The sequence below is a fragment of the Perca fluviatilis genome, chromosome 5 (genome assembly GCF_010015445.1).
Source record: "Perca fluviatilis chromosome 5, GENO_Pfluv_1.0, whole genome shotgun sequence".
NCBI lineage: Eukaryota > Metazoa > Chordata > Actinopteri > Perciformes > Percidae > Perca > Perca fluviatilis.
The window spans coordinates 33,671,524-33,690,667 of NC_053116.1; the positions used below are offsets into that span (position 1 = coordinate 33,671,524).

A 19,144-nucleotide genomic window follows, 5' to 3' on the forward strand; every position below is an offset into this window, starting at 1 on the left:
TATTTTTTATATATATTGTATTTTTATTTCAAGCACAGTACTGGAGGGAGCAGCAAAGCATTTCATTGCACAACATAGAGATATGTTGACTATGTGACAATTAAAATCTTGAAACTTGAAAAATGCAGGGTACAACTACTGTACAGGTAAAATAAATCAGAGGAGAAGTCAGATTTGCACCTGGTTAGACTAGACCTTAAGAGACTTTGATGCAAACACACACACAATCCCCAAAACAAGATAAGAGGAAACCTGTAGAAAGTTCAGCGCCACCACTATAACTTCCGTGTAGTCAGCGGTCAGACTAAGCTAAGAAATCTTGAGACACTAGTCCAAACAATCTCAGGCTCCCATATCCTTGAACACAATAACATGATAAGCCTGACTCTGTGTGTGTGTGTGTGTGTGTGTGTGTGTGTGTGTGTGTGTGTGTGTGTGTGTGTGTGTGTGTGTGTGTGTGAAGGGCTTCAGACTGAGCTACCCAACACACTGCCAATATGCTGCAGCTTGAGACGCCGCTGTTAAAGTATATTGTAAAACAAGGCCGGGCTGGAAAAGGATCAGGTCATTCAGATCAGCTCATGGAGGAAGTTTGCCTCCCTCATACAGGCAGGTGACTCAATATGTACTGGTGATGCTACCTGCACCACTGTGAGGGGAAATATGTACAGTCATTTACATCCCAAACTTATTTGTCTGATGTTTACCCACAGCCCTGTCAGATGAGCTCAGGATCCCCTTCATCGACACCACGTATTATGTTCCAAATGTGATTTATTTGAATTGATTTTAAACTGGATGTTATTTAACACAATTAATCATATTAGGGATGCACCGAATCCAGGATTCAGGTTCGGATTCGGCCGTATATTGGGCTTTTTGACGGGGTTCGGTTTCTGCCAAACCTTAGAATTTTTTCCCACCAAACCGCACCCTATCATCGACGTAATGTAGGTGGACCATTCAATGCAGTAGGCTGTGAGAAAGCGAAAATGGAACTTGCAAGCAGAAAAAGCACCGCCCGGCAGCACCCCCAGCCAAAAGAAGGCGAGGCAACCCAAGCCGTGGCGGCAAAGACCCCAAACAATACACAACATCGCCAAAACACCTGCGCATGAAACATCCGAAAGAATACGAGCCGCGCATGAAGGAATACACTGACAGCAGCCAAAACGCAGCAACCCCAGGTACGGCAAAGGAAGGACAGTCACAGCTAAAAACTGGTGTTAACCAGACAGTGCCTCTCCCGGGCTGTCAGGCGTTCTCTCGGCAAACGAGTGTCCCTACAGTGGGAGCGGAGAGACCGAACGGCCGGCTGCTGCTCGTTAGCTAACGTTAGCTTTCTAATTTCACCCACCCGACATGCCTTCATCATACACTGGTTAGTGAAAATTTGCCAAACTAAATTGTCACTCATCTGGCGATAGCGATGTGCTTTCCTACGATGTGAAAAGAGCGTGTGAATTCAACATTAAGTTGTTAACTATTTTAGAGGCTGTGGACATTGTTTACTTCATTAATGTGTTTACTGTGTTAATGGACTGAGGATGGGAGTAGGATTGGGTATTCAGTTTCGGATTCGGCAGAATCTTAACCAGTGGATTCGGTATTTGGCCGAACCCCAAAAATCTGGATTCAGTGCATCCCTAAATCATATATTGTTATTTTACATACTAATGAACAATGTTCATTTGGTAGGGGTAGGAATCACAGGGTACCTTAAGATACGATACGCAATACATGGATTACAATACCGATAGTATCAAGATACAGCAATTCTGAGATAATCAATACATTGCTAGACAATACAATACAATACAAAATCCCCGTGAAAAGGTTAAGTGCAGTTTCTCTCTTTATTCACTGCAAGTCCAAACTGTTAGAAAACAGCACAATTCTGCAGCACAAGTTTTTAGTTTGTAAATTAAAATTACAGAACTATAGAGCAACTATAGGTCCAGACTTTGGATTTAAACGTGGCTGGGGCATCTGTTATTTTCCTCAAACTGCTGTCCGCCATCCCGTTGAAAATCTCTTGCTCTTTGGTTAGCTGACTTTTGTTGAAGTTTCCCTCATTCATGTGCTGCGCGCTACCACTAGGAGGCATGAAGCAGTGACCCAGGGAGCAGGGAAATCTATTTAGAGCGCCTTATGTTATTAATTAAAATATCAACATTTGGCGGCAGCGTATCGATTGTCAATCGCACGAACAAGGACAACCATATATTGCCATATCAATATTTTGTCCCACCCCTAATGCTTAGGTCAGTTTAATACATTTTGCATTCATACTACTACCTTGGAATGACAGAAGCTGAACGATACAACCATTTATCCATTACTTTTTCAAATTCTATTGGCCGTTGCTATGTACTTACTTCAGTGTTTCAGTATTGTGGCGGTGCGCCATGGAAAAAAGTCTTCCGCCACGCCATCAAAAATAGGGCAGACGCACAATAGTCACGGTTGCCTTTTAAATGACCCTGCCTCATGTTGTGTTGACACCTCAACACAACATGCTACGAATTAATGTGTGTAAAAACTAGTTTGCTAGTGAGCAAAGTTAGCTAAAAGTATTGGATAAATGGTATAAATATACTGTACATATAGTGTGTAGCTAACAGCAGGTGAAGTGCACTGAACCTTCTAAGAAGAGATGGATAAAAAACCAACCTTTGATCTTGCAAGACAAAACAAGCCACTGCAGCGATACTCTAGTCGTATATACAGCAGAACAATCAACCCAAACAAAAAAAGCACAGGACCTTGGAGAGATATCACAGACAGTGCTGCTCAGATGAACTCCTACTGCCTGTTGAAAAGAAAATTTAACCTGGGAATAATGTCGCACTGCTCAACAAATCCGAGCATACTGGCAAAATACGCATAATAGCGAAATGTGTTGTGCTGAATGTTGTTTGAAGAAGATGACATAAATCAACGCTGATTCCTGAGCGTGACTTTCATTTAGTTAGTTTTATTGCTTCCACAGTCACACGCACCTTGGAGCGAAACCTTTTGCTGTAACAACCTTTCCTCCAATCCCGTTACTGATTTACTATATTGTCAAAAATGACCTTTAGGAATGCCAAGAGACTGGATGAGAACTTGTTGCATTCAGCTGCATGTCAATATCACTGTACAGTATGTGTAGGTGGAGAGAGTAATTATAGCAATAGGTTGGTACAGGTAACAAATTGGATTGAGTGAAAATTGCAGTGTTAATGAAATGATATGGAGAAAAACACCATCTAGGTGACTAGGTTTAAGTGCCATCACTATGGAGAAGGTAGCCCTGGTCTACTCCAATACATTTAAAAAACCCTGAAGAAACGTGTCAAGTGAAATCTACAGCACTGGCACTGGCAGGCACCAACTAATATAAGTCCCAAAGTAAACTATTTACTTTTTGCCAGTCAAGCGTTCAACCATCTGAATGATCTGATGGAAACAGACCACCCAAACACAACCTCTTTAATTTTGGGGATTTAATTTAACCATAGTGTTAAACAAGGAAACAACTTCCCTTCGAACAACTTCCTAATCCACTACATACATTGTCAGACAATCACCTGTGGAGCCAAAGGAAATCTCATAATACTGACTGGATATTTACCTCATTTCTGCTGGCATCTTACAGTGAAAGAAAGATTACCATCAAAGATAATTCTCCATTTCAGGTTTGCAGAGAGAGAGAGAGAGAGAGAGAGAGAGAGAGAGTTTAATGGCCCAGACCTCAAATAAAGCACACGTAATACCATCTACTGCTTGGATTACTTAGCGTTTGTTCCACACCACCTGTACACACACAACGGAAAGTGTGTATGTGCATTTTTGTTCTTATACAACCAGTGCAGTTTGTTTTTTCCTATGTTATGCCCTCTTATTCAACCCAAAAGCAACACTCTGTGTCACATCTACTATGAAATCAGCTATGTAGTTTAGGTTCTTAAATGGTTGATCACAGAAATGAATCTTTAACTAAACACAGAGGGACACACCCAATGGACCCACAAAAAGCTCATGCGAGGACATGACCAGACAGTAGCAAGTGAGGAGCCTTTAAGGTGATTGAGTTCAGCGCAGACACACACCAACCAACACAATCACCATGTGCATGTTTGTACTGGAAGCATGAGAAGCAGTAAGTGAGAGGTGGAGGTCAACAGGGCAACTCTGAGTTTGTGGCTCGGCATTACTGTACGTCCTGTGGAGATGGTCAGTAAAGTGCAGATTAGCCAGGCAGAGCTTCTTTAGCTGAGGCCCCAGTCAAGGGAAATCATATCAGAAAATGAAAGAGTAGCAATGGTACTTAACACTGTTTATGTCATCATTGCTTAAATACAGTATAAGGCATATGCGCCTTTTCAGTATCTAGAAAGGAAGGAACTTGTTGGAAATCTGTAAAATTATTAATGTGTTAAACCTACATTGTGTCATTTTTTTGAGTTGATTCTTAGCAAAAAAACCTTTGTTATTTTAAAAATATGTGCTCATTCATGTGTAATTACTTCCACCAACTAATCAAAGTATTCTCATAAGCGTAAAATCTGCCATTCAGAATGATTCAGAATACATAAGAGCGAGTTGCTCGAATGACGGCAGCCATGTTGCGCCACCATCTTTAAAATACATTAGCCAAAGAGGGACATACCTCCGCACCATTTCGCGCTTTTAGACTCAGTGGCACCGTGACGAATGCCAGCTGGGAGAGAAAAAGAGAATTAAAACGACAACGCGACAGGCAAAGCAACAAAACCAAAGTTAATATTGGTGTGGCTAGAACAGCTGGGTGTAAACGATGGAGACACTAAGAGCTCTTTAAACGCGTTCGGAATGGGAAGGGCTAGAAAGTAATATTCAGTTGGTTGTCATATACAATTTCACCGCTAGATGGGAGGAATTCTTACACAATGTAGCTTTTAGGTAAATTTGTATGTGACACTCCTCGCATTTCCAAAACTTATTTTACTACACACCTGTTCATAGGAATCTGTCGGCTCTGGCTAGCATGCATGTCAGTCGAAATTCCAGTGAGAAACGGCAGCTAGTAGCAGTAATAACGCTAACCAACACACTACGCTACACAAAGTTCGCTCATGCAGGTGGTGAGAAATTAACTAAGAGTGGGTTACAGACCATCAACAGGCAGCATGTTAAAAACACAGATGAAAACACATGTAACACGTAACGGTAGCAATTTTTTTTAAAGTTAGCATATATGGTAACACTTTACTTGAAGGTATCGACATAATCGTGACATGGCACTGTCATAACTATGACATGACATTGTCATCATCGTGTCATAAACATAAAAAAGTCAAACGTTTATGACTTCTATCATTAAGTGTCATTCGGTTTGTGTCATTACAAGTTGACATTGTTTGGGATGTTTTTGTAATGACAACTTGACATTAAACATGATGACTTTACCAGAGGATGTCTTTGTCATGACAACTTGACATAATGTCATCCTGTTTAATGTCAAGTTGTCTTAATCAGGACACTCCAAAAGAAATTTAAGTTTAAGTTGTCATGACAAAGACATCCTCTGGTAATGTCATCCTGGTTAATGGTAATGTCATCCTGGTTAATGTCTAGTTGTCATAAAGACATCCCAAACTAATTTAATGTCAACTTGTCATGACCAAGACAACTTCTGGTAATGTCACTTTGATTATGATTTTAGATTTTTATGACTTTATGTATCCGTATTATATGTTGTACTGTAAATACTTTGTATTTTAATGTGCCATCTACCTGCCCACGGACTACGGGCGGAAATTAGCAATTTGCTACAACCTGGCACAAGACATCTATTAATGTTTTTTGTGCACTGTCCCTGTTCAAATAAATAATACAATTACAATTACAATTAATGTCAATTTGTCATGACAATGTCAACAAAAACCGAATGACACTTAATGACAGAAGTCATAAACGTTTATGACTTGTTTATAACGTTTATGACATGTTCATGACAGTGTCATGTAGGGGTGGGGCCGATCCGATCCAGTATCGGTATCGGGACCGATACCGGCGTAATTCACGTATCGGATTTTCCCGATCCAACCTGCGGAGATATCCGATATCCATGAGTCCTGTCTGTGCTTTAACGTTGTCTGCTGAAAAGACTGATTCCTGCCGGCTAGTCTGCTCGCTGGCTGCAAACTGTGGAATGGATTTCCTGAACGGAGGCGCGGCTCAATGAGACACAGAGTTATGAGACACGCCCCCGCTCAGGAAATCCATTCCGCAGTTTGCAGCCAGCTAGCAGGATAGCATTGAGCAGCATTGTGGCTAGCCAAAATGTCCGCTGTGTGGAAATACTTTACACTGGAAACACCGCAGAGCAAGACAGCAAAATGCAATGTTTGCAAAGCCGTAATTCAGAGAGGCTGAAGCTCCCTCACGTCGTACAACACTAGGAACGCAATCAAACATTTAAAAAAAGCACCACACGAAAGAGCACGAGGATTTTTTAGCCAGGGGGCAGAAAGACAAAAGGAGCGAATCACTTCTGGAGTCATTCCAAAAACAAGGTAAACTCCAGGCAGACAACATGAAAGCTAAAGGGATTACCGAGAAGGTGTGTGTGTGTGTGTGTGTGTGTGTGTGTGCGTGTGTGTGTGTGTGTGTGTGTAAAAGATGTTTACAGTTATTGCACTTTTCTTAAATTTTAGATAGTTGATGCTACAAGAGCCAGTGTACTTGATTTGTGCTGTTCAGATGCAGACTGTTTTATTGATAGTGTGTGTGTGTGTAAGATGTTTACACTTATTGCACTTTTCTTTTATTTCAAGACTCAAGTATTTGACATTTTGGGAATTTAATAAATATTGACATGACAATCAATATGAAACCCTTACAGTTGCATATTTGTTTTCAGAATGGGATTTTTCCTGTTAATAGGATTTCCTTTTTTTCTGACTTCCTTTTCTGACCTATGCTTACCTTAAGTTGCCTTTTGGGACATACATGCATACATACGTACATATCATACTAGCCTGTTGAGAGGAGTTTATTTCAGCATCATATAAAATCAACAATAATGATAATAATATTAAAGCAAACACAGCTCTGGTATCGGAATAGTATTGGTCGAGATCCAAATTCAGGTAAAAAATGTGGATCGGTGCATCCCTAGTGTCATGTCATAGTTATGACAGTGTCATGTCACAATTATGTCGATACCTTCAAGTAAAGTGTTACCCCATATATTCCTGCTTTTTGCCAGCACCAACAATTTGAACTTAAAACTGCTAAAGTTAAGTATCCTGCTATTATTAAAGATTGGCGGAATATTTAGCTGACTTTTAGTAACACAAGGAAATAACATTTCCTCTTACTGATGAGACAATCTGTGGTGTGATTTGCATGCTATCAGCCATTTCCAGTGTAAATTTCCCCTCTGTTTGTGCATTTGTGTATTTGTGTGCGCAGGAGAAGGGAAAAGGACACAGCTACAGAGGCAGAGACTTACATCCTGAGAGGTAATTGGCAATGATTACAGCTCATCAGACTGGCGGACAGACTATTAAAAACAAGACAAATCACACTGTGCGGAGAAATGCCTGATTCACTGCATTTTTCTGGAAGCCAGAGAAGTTAACTCACATGCTTTCTTGACCTGACGAGTTTGTGTTTAGATATACCGTGGTGTACTCATCTACGCAAACAAACTGCTGTCATTTTATAAAAAATGACGATGCATTGCATTTATATAACACTTAAGAATATTTTCTCAACGACACAAACAGAAAGATCTAAGTTCAATGACTGATTTATATTGGAGAAATTACCTTATCGAATCATTTTGACATTGCCATTTACTATATGCTAAAACTATTAGTGGATTAACTGTTTGGTCAATCAACAGAAATATTTATTAAAATTACTATTAAACTGACTGTAGTCAATAATTAAGACAAAAATATCAAATATCTGAGGGCTATAAATGGATACTTCTTCGGCTGGTGATTAAACTAAATAAAAAATATAAAGACGTCAATTTGGACATTTTTACATTTTATACAATAATCAATAGTTGGAGAAACTTTATTAGTCTGAGTTAAATTAGCTTGACAATTCCTCAGAAACATAACTTTTAGACAGGAAGAAAGGAGCAGACAGAAGACAGAAAAAGGGGCGTAGCGTAATCAGTCCGTCTTGTCAGTGTGCTGCAAACAAGGGGTTGATTTGTATCAGGGGACATGATTATGAGCGTCTCCGCCTGCAGAGGCCCTGACAGAGGCTCAGATATCAAAGACACGCTGATAGAGTGCAAGGCGACCGATGGCAGCGACAAGTCTTTGGAGAGGCCTCCTGATGTGTAGATTATCCAAGCACAGGGGCACACACACCACACTTACTCTAAAGCATGTCCTCTCACATACACACACTAGGGTTGCACGATTTGAGAAAAATATGAAATAATGTTGTTGAATATTGCGATAACGATATTACTTGCGATACATAAACAAATGTACTTAGGATATGTCGCAGCCTTTTGCAATGTGTATATGCGCCAGTTGATATTGGGATGACGATAAAAAAACAATATATTGTGCAGCCCACACACACACACACACACACACACACTTCCACCTGATCGCTGCCTTTGCCCACCTACTCAGCACAAATCACCACCAAGATTACAGTTAAATTCTTCTCTAACAAAAGTGGAGCATCCAAAAACTGCAATCACATACAAAAACATTAGTATCTCTATCATATCAGCAGTTGAGCACTCACACCTGATATTAAAAGTACCAAACCAATGGTGGTTCTGCATTGTAACACCTATGTATTACAATTTACATTACTGAGAACAGTCTTAGAGAACCGACCTTTCAAGAATAAAAGCATATCCGACGGCCCACTGATTTCAGTCCATTTCAGTACACTAAACCTGCTAAGCTTTGCTAATGTATTATACTGAAACACATGCCTGCACTGGATTCCATTAAAGTTACTTGATTGCAGAGTTTTAATAGTTTGGAAACCGCAGAGGGATCTGTGAATCCCTCCTGGTGGTGCATTCAACTGCTGAAGTGAAGGTCTGATGTGAGAGGTTTGCCATTTACCTGCCGCATTTATTCCTAAACTACAATGTGTTATATATAATGTTATACTGAATGGTGTGCAAAACTTCAGAGTGGAAGACACAACAGCACATAAACTCAGCATTCTACATCAAAGTCAGATATGTGCTATCACTGGATGATCAAGGCTTAACCCTTGTGTTTAGGGCTGAAACAATTCCTTGAATAACTCGAATAATTTGATTACAAAAAATCCTCGAAGCAAAATTCTTTGCCTCAAAGCTTCGTTAAATCAATGTAATTAAGGTTGTACGGCTCACTGTGTTTCCGCACGGAGGATTATTACTAGCGCACAAGAGGTTTGCGCTTCTGCGGACACAACACAAGCACAGACAGTATATAAACACAAGACTGACGGCCCAGATTACAAATGAAGGAAGACGAAAATAGCGAGGGTCTAAGAGAAGAGACGATGAGTGTACAGACAGTTTATTAAAAATATAGATTATAAAGACAGTAGCATTCATGTTTATGTGGAAACAGTCGGAAAACAGTCGTTCAGTCGAATAACAAACTGCAACCAGTAACATAGCTCAAACACAGCGTTCATCATTGTTTTCCAAGATGGTGCCTCTTTTTCATAAACTGTCTGTACACTTACAAAGTTCTCAATGCTTCGGTTTATATGTAGGGACCCTCATTATGCTACCGTTGAAGTGTGATGCTATTTTGAGCCTTGTTAGTGGTATAAAATAGCGATTTACCCTCTGCCCCGAAAGCTAGCGTTAGAAGCTAATCACCGATTTGCGCTAGCTTGTTTCCAGCTAGAGACACATTCGATAAGCATAAAAACATGTCCCAGAGAACGGTCGACTCGTTACACATGTTATTAACCTCTAGGTTCATTTTGCGCCGGAATTGTCCTTTAAGCAAGAGTAGTCCTATACTAAGGAGGAAATTGTGCCGAGTCGAGCAGAGCAACACAAGGAACGGACTAGAATAAGGGACACTGCCACTTAGGGCTGGGACGATTCGTCGACGTAGTCGACATCATCAACTACGTAAATGCGTCGCTAAATAAAATAAATAAATAAAACTTACGTGCAAATATAATGGGGAACTAATATAATGCGGAACTACTGCTGGATTCGCGGGTTCTAGGGACACCTAAACTGTAGTCCCGCCTTAGCTCTGAAGCTAGCCGAGCTCTTCCGCCGACATGCAGTTTTTTGTCAGGTCGACGGTCCAGTGAGTGAGTCAGAGATAGCAGCACGAAAGGACGAGCATGGCGAGTGGTTGCGACCCACAAGAGTTCGCCGGCCTCTTTAAGATCGCAAGTTTGGCAAAACTTCGAGACTGTATGGCTGCAGCCTGGAGCCTCCCGTGTCACGTCCTCTTGTCTAATACCGCCCCCGCCAGTAGCATCAGTACTACAGGCAAGAGAGTGGTGGATAAGACGAGGACTGTGTGACGGCGTTGTTCAGCAGTTGTTGGGTATGTGAGTGGAAATACATCTAACACGCTAACGCATATCCGACGCCATCACCCAGATGTACCAATCACTGGAACGAGACAAAAAAAAAAAAAACTGTCCAACTTTTCCATGAAGTTTAGATACAAATAATTAAAGCTAAATTAAAGAGAGAAGAGCTTGGATGTTAAACAAGAGCTTATTCATTATTTTACCTACTACTGTTAAAAAAAGCAAATACAGGCAACTCTTTTTGCACTTGCTCTGTCTACTTTAAGTTTTTATTTGTTTTGTGTAAATTGTTAATAATTGAGCAATGGGAAAGTAATTGCTAAATTGAAAAATTAATCGTTAGATTAATCGAAAAATTAATCGTTAGATTAGTCGACTAATCGAAAAAATAATAATAATAAAATAATCGCTAGATTAAACGTTTAAAAAATAATCCTTTGGGCCAGCCCTACTGCTGGTGGTTTAGTTGTAACACATGATAAACTATGCAATCCATTGTGTTTTTGCTGAATGGGACATTTTGAACCGCTGTTGGAGGAGTTAGAGCAAGGCATCGATGCACTGGATGAACATACAGTACATGTGTGACAAGCCATCCTGGTTTGAGCGCTGTCTTGCAGCAGGTACACAGAAGTTCAATATATTGGTCAATCCATAGTCTATTGATCAAGAGGAAGCAGCCACCAACCAGTGTCCCTCTCTCCCACATGGCCAGTTCTACCAGCCTGAGCGACTCGTGGATGATCTTAAACTTTCAGGTTAGTGTTGATCTCAGCAGTTGGGTGAGAGGCCTTGAGCTGATTAAAGCTTAACTAAGCCTAGAAGGGCCATGGGAACAAACACACACATGTCTAAATACCCTGACAAGTGAAAAGAAAGATTCAAAAGGAAAATAGTGAGAATTCTCAAACTTTACCCAACTGAATCTAGTAAAAAATAAAGCTGTCCACTTTACTAGTAATGTCCCTCAATGAAAAAAAAGCCCCAATTAAGAGAGCATTCTTTTCAAGGTCCCACCTAGATATGTATTAATACCTAGTGTGCAGAAGAAGTGCTGAAGAAACAACACACCACATGATACTCATGTCTGTCCTTGACCTGCAGCTAAAATTTGAATATCATTCAAACCATTTTAGAAGTTGAATCTGAGCTCTGCACTCCAGTAATCTGTGCTGCTGGTTAATCTGGTAGGAATGTGTGCAACAGTGTCAGAAATCTGCCTCCCGGCCATAAGTGACCTATTGGTGTCAACGAGAGAGCAGGTCCACACACACATTCGTCAAGTAGCCTAACCCACCTTCAACTCTCCAACCATAAGTTTGAGACAACTTTGATTTGGTCTAAAACTTGTCATTTTCCAGAAGATCCCCTCCAGACACATTTGAATAATAATTTCTGTCTGATATGGTTTTAACCTGATGAGTCATCCAGTGACAGTCAGTTAAATACACAGTTGTACCAGATAAGTAAGCTAGTAGGCAAGAATGAATCTCCTGCTTTCTGGCTAGCCAAACCTGCAGGACATTTATGTCCAAATCTGACTGCTACTGTTTTGTTCAATAATATGCTATAAAACCACCTCATTACTATTCCAACGTCTGTGGTTATCTTTGTCATGCAAAGCGGCAAAACTGTGTTTACTCACCAACACTTTCTTTTAATTTAGCTAACAAGTGGTCCACTACACAGGCTACACATGACATGACAGCAAGCTAACAGCCCAAAAGATAAATTAGCCTAGCATAAAAACACCACAAAGTCCCTTAAAACTCGCATTTCGACGTCCCAATAATAAGAATATAACAGTAGCCTAGTACCATATGGAACAGGCTAAAGTAATAAGGTTCATATATAGCCGACACTCGCTTCAGAAAGACAGCCGCAGACACTCGCTGCCCTTGAAGGAATATCACGGTATTATACTGAACAAAGGTGATTTTGCGTTATTGGGTTTCACTGAGGTGTGGTGGAGAAATGTTAGCAAAGACGGAAGGATAAGATGGAGCGCTCACCTGCTCAGTAGTTTTCTGCGACTCCCCCTTTCTCTCTGTCACACACAAACTTTCTCTCTCTCTCTCTCTCTCTCTCTCTCTCTCTCCCTCCCTCTCTCTCTCTCACACACACACACACACACCCTCACGCGCCGTCCAGCACCGGCTGCACACACCGGCTGTATGGGCTCTGTCTCTGGTCTGCACCGGTACAGTAGAGAGAGAGCTCGACCCGGCGCGAGGAGGTGGAGCCCCAATAAGTGTCAGCGGCAGCGTACACTACTGTCCCGCGGGAAAACAGACGCAGGTAGGTCCCATGTACAGTGCTGGACCCCACCCAGCCCTATCAGGCCAACCCCACTGTTCTAGGTAAAGATTAGGCTACACCCAGTTTCCTAAATGCTAGAAAGTGGCCTTATCTTCTGTCATAACGTTTTGAATGAAAATGTTGTTCTTGCTCCTGAACTTAAACTTGACTGTCACTTGAAAGGCAGCAACCACCAAACAAAAGCTATTTTATATAAACACCTTTTTGCGGAATGACATTTCTATTTGATAAACAGATTAAAGAAACCCCATTGCCACATTATAGAAGCACATGGACTCGTTCTTTAAGAGTTTCACATGACAAAGTTTTTTTTCTTTTGATTATTTCTTGGGCATTTTTAGGGCTTTATTTGTATAGGGCAGCTGAATATGTTAAAGGGGTGAGAGAGGGGGAATGACACGCAGCAAAGGGCCACAGTTGGGAGTCGAACTCGTGCCCGCTGCGTTGAGGAAGACACCTCTATAAATGGGTGTGTGCTCTATACCAGGTGAGCTACCCAGGAGCCCAAGACAAAAGGTTTTTGGTAAATTTAATTGTACCTCGCACATGGTCATATAATTAAAAATTGTTGCAAATGTATCTTAATGGGAAATTTTACCTTTTGGGACTTAATCGTCCGGGGCCGTGTCATTTTCTGTAATTCATTTATCACATTAATAAGTTCTCCAAGTGAACAAATATAAATGATCTTATGTTGATGACTGTGGTTTTTGATGTTTACTTCTATTGACCCATGTGATTCAATATAATAAAATAGCGTGCTGCCCTGTCTTGCTGCATTGAGGGGAAGATAATGGGATAACTCATCACTGACAGGATTTGTACCATGGGAAATATCAAGAGATGATGACAATCTCCATCACCAAGCTCATTATGTGGTGCCAGCCAAGTCAACTGATACATATCACATATCCCCAACCAGCAGCCGCCTAATACGAGAACAGCCTCCTTTGCAAGAGGTGTGTGTGTGTGTATGTGTGTATGTGTGTGTGTGTGTGTGTGTGTGTGTGTGTGTGTGTGTGTTAATGTCTGATGTGATCTTTGAGCATGTGAGCAGTTTTAAGAAATTAATGTTTTACAGAGAATGTGTTGTCGGGAGACAAAAAGGGTACACTGGGGAAAATAATGTGTTTACACTGATACAGGGTTGAGGTAAATTGAAATAAAACTGCAGGACAGAGGAGTAGCTGTAAAGCACACAGTCAGGAGTCAGCGCAGGTTGTGCAAGGTGAAGCCCAGGAATGGCTGGAATCCATAATTATCAACAATTCTGTGAAGATGTATTCTCCTGTAATACAAACATGAAAGTACAACAACTGCACATATGCTATAGGCTGTAATCGAATAAAGGCCTATTATCACACCCGTCGCTATGGGCGGGCCATAGGGGGCCGGGCCCTCCCCCAAAAATGCTTGTGCCCCCCCACTTGAGGCACAGATCTCTTAAAAAATACAGTAATTTTATATTATCATAGTTGCTAATTTTGTGTTGCATTAATGTTGCATTCTTTATCATTAAAACATTAATATATAAAGAAACAATGGTGTGATTTTGTTTGATTGATGGGAATCTACACTGCAACAGCATATCACGGCCTTACTAAAAGAACGTTAGGCTACGTGCATGGACGTTGCCTATCGCCAGTGTAGCCGCTCAACAGTTACCGCGCATTTTTAAAAACTGGATGAGTTTTCGCTTACTCGCTTCAGATCATAGACAATATAGGAAGATGGATATCCGTAAGTGGTTGAAAAGCCCACCAACAGTCTCCTCTGCCACAATTGAAACGACACCGACGCCTGATGTTGGAGAAGGAGACCCTGGACGACAGTCTGAGCCAGATGCTAGCTCCGTGGATCCCGACCCTGGGCCTGGCAGGTCAAGTGCAACCGCGACTGGGGCAGCATTTGGGCCACAACAACTGCCTGTTGAATCAGTGGGTGTGAGTGACCTCGGCACAGACAAACCCAAACAGGTTGTGTTGAGAAAATATCCATTTAAAATGTTTGGTTCAAGAAAGCGATCATTTTCCTCTAGCTGGTATTTGAACAGGGACTGGCTTGAGTACTCGGTGGAAAAGGACTCCGCATTTTGTTATGCCTGCAGGAAATTCAAATCTGCATCATCGGACGCGACCTTCTCCATTAAGCGATTCAATGATTTGAAACATGTAATCGAAATAGGTAAGGGCTTAAATAAGCATGCAGCTTCAAAAGAACATTTAGCATGTGAAGCAATGTGGAGAGATTCAGAAAAACGTAGAGAGACAGGAAAAGAGATTTCAACTCTCTTAAATTCAGAGCAACTGGCTCGCAACAGATACTACATGTCAGCCGTAATTGATATGCTGGAGTTTTTAGTGGTGAATCAGTTGCCGTTACGTGGAGATAATTCTGGTTTTGCCAGTGTGCTAGATGAGAATAGCTCCATGGGGCTGTTTTTGTCTCTCTTTGAGTACACCATGCGCAAAGATCCCGAACTGACAAGGATTACAAAAACAATCCCACAGAATGCACGCTATACCAGCCCACAGATACAAAACGAGATTATCGAAATGATGAGCAAACTCGAGACAGAAGAGATAGTGAGACAAGTTGGCGATAGCTGGTATTCAATTAAAGTGGATGGCATCCTTTAGGCAAAGAAAATATATCTGTAGTTGTGCGTTTTGTTGACGAAAACTGTGGTGTGTGTGAGCGCCTCTTGGTAATGGCCACATCTGAGAAAGGTGATGCAAAGGCTCTGACAGGTGTCATCATTGATGAGCTCACCAGCGCCGGACTCAGCACGGACAAAATCCTGAGTCAGGTTTATGATGGCGCATCACTCATGTCTGGCAGGCATGGTGGTGTGCAGAAATTGCTCCAAAACAAGCTGGATCGTAACATACCATATATTCACTGCTTTAATCACCAACTTCATCTGGTTGTGATTCATGCCATGTCCAGCGAAGCAGCTGTCGAGGATATTTTTGGTGAATGCAACATGCTGTACAACTTCATCAGGAAGCCAACCGTGGCTATTCTGTACAAAGGCGATACCCTGAAACGTCTCTTGGACCAGAGATGGACTGGCCACTTGGCAACGGTCAAAGTTGTGGTGAAGAGTTTTCACGACATATCCACATTACTGACCGAGGTGGAAAACACACGAGGCCTTGGACTGCGTGAAGACACTGCGCACAGAAAACGAGTTTTCTGCACTGTGGGATCTCTGCGCTCCTCCAGCATCGGCCACCGAGGCTGTGCCGGTGACCGACCCTGGTCCAAGCAAGAGAAGATGCACAATTAACAAGAACCTCCGCGGATTTGCAGTTGAAGAAACAGTTGGTCAGCCAAAGTGACATAGACGAAAAGACTGGGGGGGGGGGTGTTTGTGTGGTGGTGTGGGGGGGGGGGGGGGGGGGGGGGGGGGGGGGGTTTTTGGGGGGGGGGGGGGGAGCTCATTGGCGCACTGGCTGCTTTGAACCCAGAGGCCGAGGATAATTTCCTGGACCCATCAAAGGTGAGGGTAAAACAGAAGTGATAAAAATTAAAGGTACTGGGACAGGACAGCAGAGCAAGAAACACCATTAGGAGGATTCTGGTTGGAAACGGAGGCTGTAATTTGTTCAAAACTATACTCTTTTGACTGCAAAACATCTGGAGGAGGTGTTTTACCTGCTTGCTAAAACACTCAGAAAGCGAAAATGAACAGCTGAAAAACACGGTTGCCCTCTTCTTTTCATTCTGCACGTGCTTTTCGTGAAATTTGCCATGGGAGTGTGTGTGTGGGCACGTGTGTGTGTATAAATGTGTTCTGGTTTAGGGGTCAAATCAGTTTTACATGTACCATTAGTATGAGAGGAGGGAGAAGCATTTTTCTTGTGGAAAGCCAAAACATGTTTTTGAATTCTTGGGGTTTAAAACGTTAATTTTACTTGGCCATGTTTACTTCAGTTCATTTCCATTTGACAAGCTGCCAGCTGGCTAAAACCTGTAGCCTGAGCTAATGTTTATGCGTCAATATCACCGGCGGTAAGTAATCAATACCATCTTTTAATTCTGCATACTGTAAACACTGGGAATAACAACAGTGAAGTCAAAAAGAATGTAAATCAGATTATTAAAAGTGCCCTTTAATGTGTTCTTCTGTGACAGTCTTAAATGCAAATGTGCACACAGTAACACTCCCAGCAATTTTTCTAATTCAGCATTTACTTTCCATTCCTGATGTAATGGCTTTTTGTTGAAATTGAATGGAGGTCTTGTCAACAAGCTTGCACAGTGAACGACTGAAACACCCACATTATGACCTGTAGGTCAAATTAAAGGTCTACCTCAGTATCATACCACAGATAGTAAAAACTTTGTAATGATCAAGGTCTGCCCTCTAGTGAAAAAACAGCTCTACTGTTGTGGTTGAGTATAACAGGTAATGTTTCAGCTTAGCATGGTGGCCTTTAGTATACATTCATCCAACTCGTCGATTAAACCTCTTCCAGCAGACAATCTCCAACTCCTACCAAAAAGAATTAAAATCCAAATTTAGCGGAGGTTTTAACCTGCTTTTACTTAACACATCCTAAATATGTGTTGCAGTTGTTCAATTCAAAGTGCTATTTGTTTTGAAATTTAAATAATGTAATGTTTTTTTACTTAAACGTTTGACTTGCCTAAACTCAGCTCCCTGTATATGAAGAATATGGATCCAGAAGAACGTCCACTTCTAGATAAGACCTAAGCCACAGGAGAGTGAGACAAAAGTCCTAGGACGGACGATGGTCCAGCACAGAGAAGTCTGAGTGAAGAGAGAGGACAAGAAGGAGAATCTGGGGATAGAGAGAGAGGGACACAAACAAGCAGATGTTAGACAGATGCAGTGGTTTTCAGAAAGTTTACAGTATTCTCGTCAGCAGGACAAACATGGACTATACTGCTAGGCTTAATGAAGCTTAGCGTAAGTTCAGCCAGGCAGACTATCTTACGTTACTCACTCGTTCTCAGTCACCTCACTTTCCCTCTCCTCCTACTTCGCATTACCAGCTGATTAGGGGGACGTTTATTAGTTTAGTTTAGTTTTATTAGTTTATCTCTATCGGCCAATCACATTCTTGCTGTCAATATTTAAATGTTTTCCTCTCAGCATCTCTCCTCTTCATTCACCATCACCACCAGTGTCTAGACTCCATCATGAGGGTATCGTACATACTATACATGATTCGATGATATCACAATGGAGTCTAATTACCATTATCATTATTGTGCACATGTCAATAAATTATTGTTCACTCAAAATGAGGTCTCTCCTGATTGAAATAGATACATTGAGTCTGAGACCGATCTGCCGGAAGGATAATGGTAACAGGAACAAGGCCTGACGTGGTCTATATCCTCGACGTTCCACTTCCGGGATTGCTCTGGTGCCACAGGAAAATGTCTGTTTCCTTCTGCTTTCTTTATGTTGGAATTTTATTGTTGGAATGGCAGCTCGTTATGGCAGCCATATAAAGACATGGACATGCTTATTAACCCCACTATCACCATCGACGGCACCATTGTCTCCCCATCTCCCCAGGCCCGCAACCTTGGCGTTATCTTTGATTCCACCCTCTCCCTTGAGCCTCACATCCGTCAAGTCATTAAAACCTCCTTCTTTCACCTCCGCAACATCGCCAAAATCAGACCCTCTCTCACACCCCCCGCTGCTGAAAGACTCATTCACGCCTTCATCTCCTCCCGACTGGACTACTGCAACTCACTTCTCCTCGGCATCAGCTCTACCAACATCAACCAACTCCAACTGGTCCAGAACTCAGCCGCCCGCCTCATTACCTGCTCCAAATCCTGGCACCACATCACTCCAGTCCTAAAACAACTCCACTGGCTTCCTATTTCCCACCGGATTACCTACAAAATCCTGGTCCTCACCTACAAAGCCCTCCACCATCTGGCCCCCTCATACCTCACTGACCTCCTCTCCCCCTACCAACCCTCACGGTCCCTCAGATCCACCTCAGCCGGTCTCCTCTCCATCCAAAAGTCCAACTTGCGCTGTTTTGGGGACAGAGCCTTCTCCAGAGCAGCTCCCAGGCTCTGGAACTCCCTCCCCCAAGAGATCCGCACCTCTGAGACATTTAAAAATTAGAGTAGAAAAGACATTTAAAGTTATTATTGTCAAATGTAAAAGTTTACTTGATGAAGATATCAGCCCGTGGCCGGGTTGGCTCAGTTGGTAGAGCAGGCGCACATATAGAATAGAATAGAATTTTTTTTAGAGTAAATCCAGACAGCTAGCTAGACTATCTGTCCAATCTGA

At 41.9% G+C, this 19,144-nt stretch overlaps 1 protein-coding gene across 1 annotated transcript in view; it reads right to left on the reverse strand.

The window, feature by feature from the left end:
• lamb2l (laminin, beta 2-like) overlaps positions 1 to 12,751 on the reverse strand; it is a 65,652-nt gene extending 52,901 nt beyond the window's left edge. Inside the window, exon 1 of the mRNA XM_039801162.1 lies at positions 12,540 to 12,751. The gene's annotated coding sequence lies outside the window, so the exon portion shown is untranslated. The remainder of the gene's footprint in view (positions 1 to 12,539) is intronic.
• Positions 12,752 to 19,144: the final 6,393 nt, after the last annotated feature.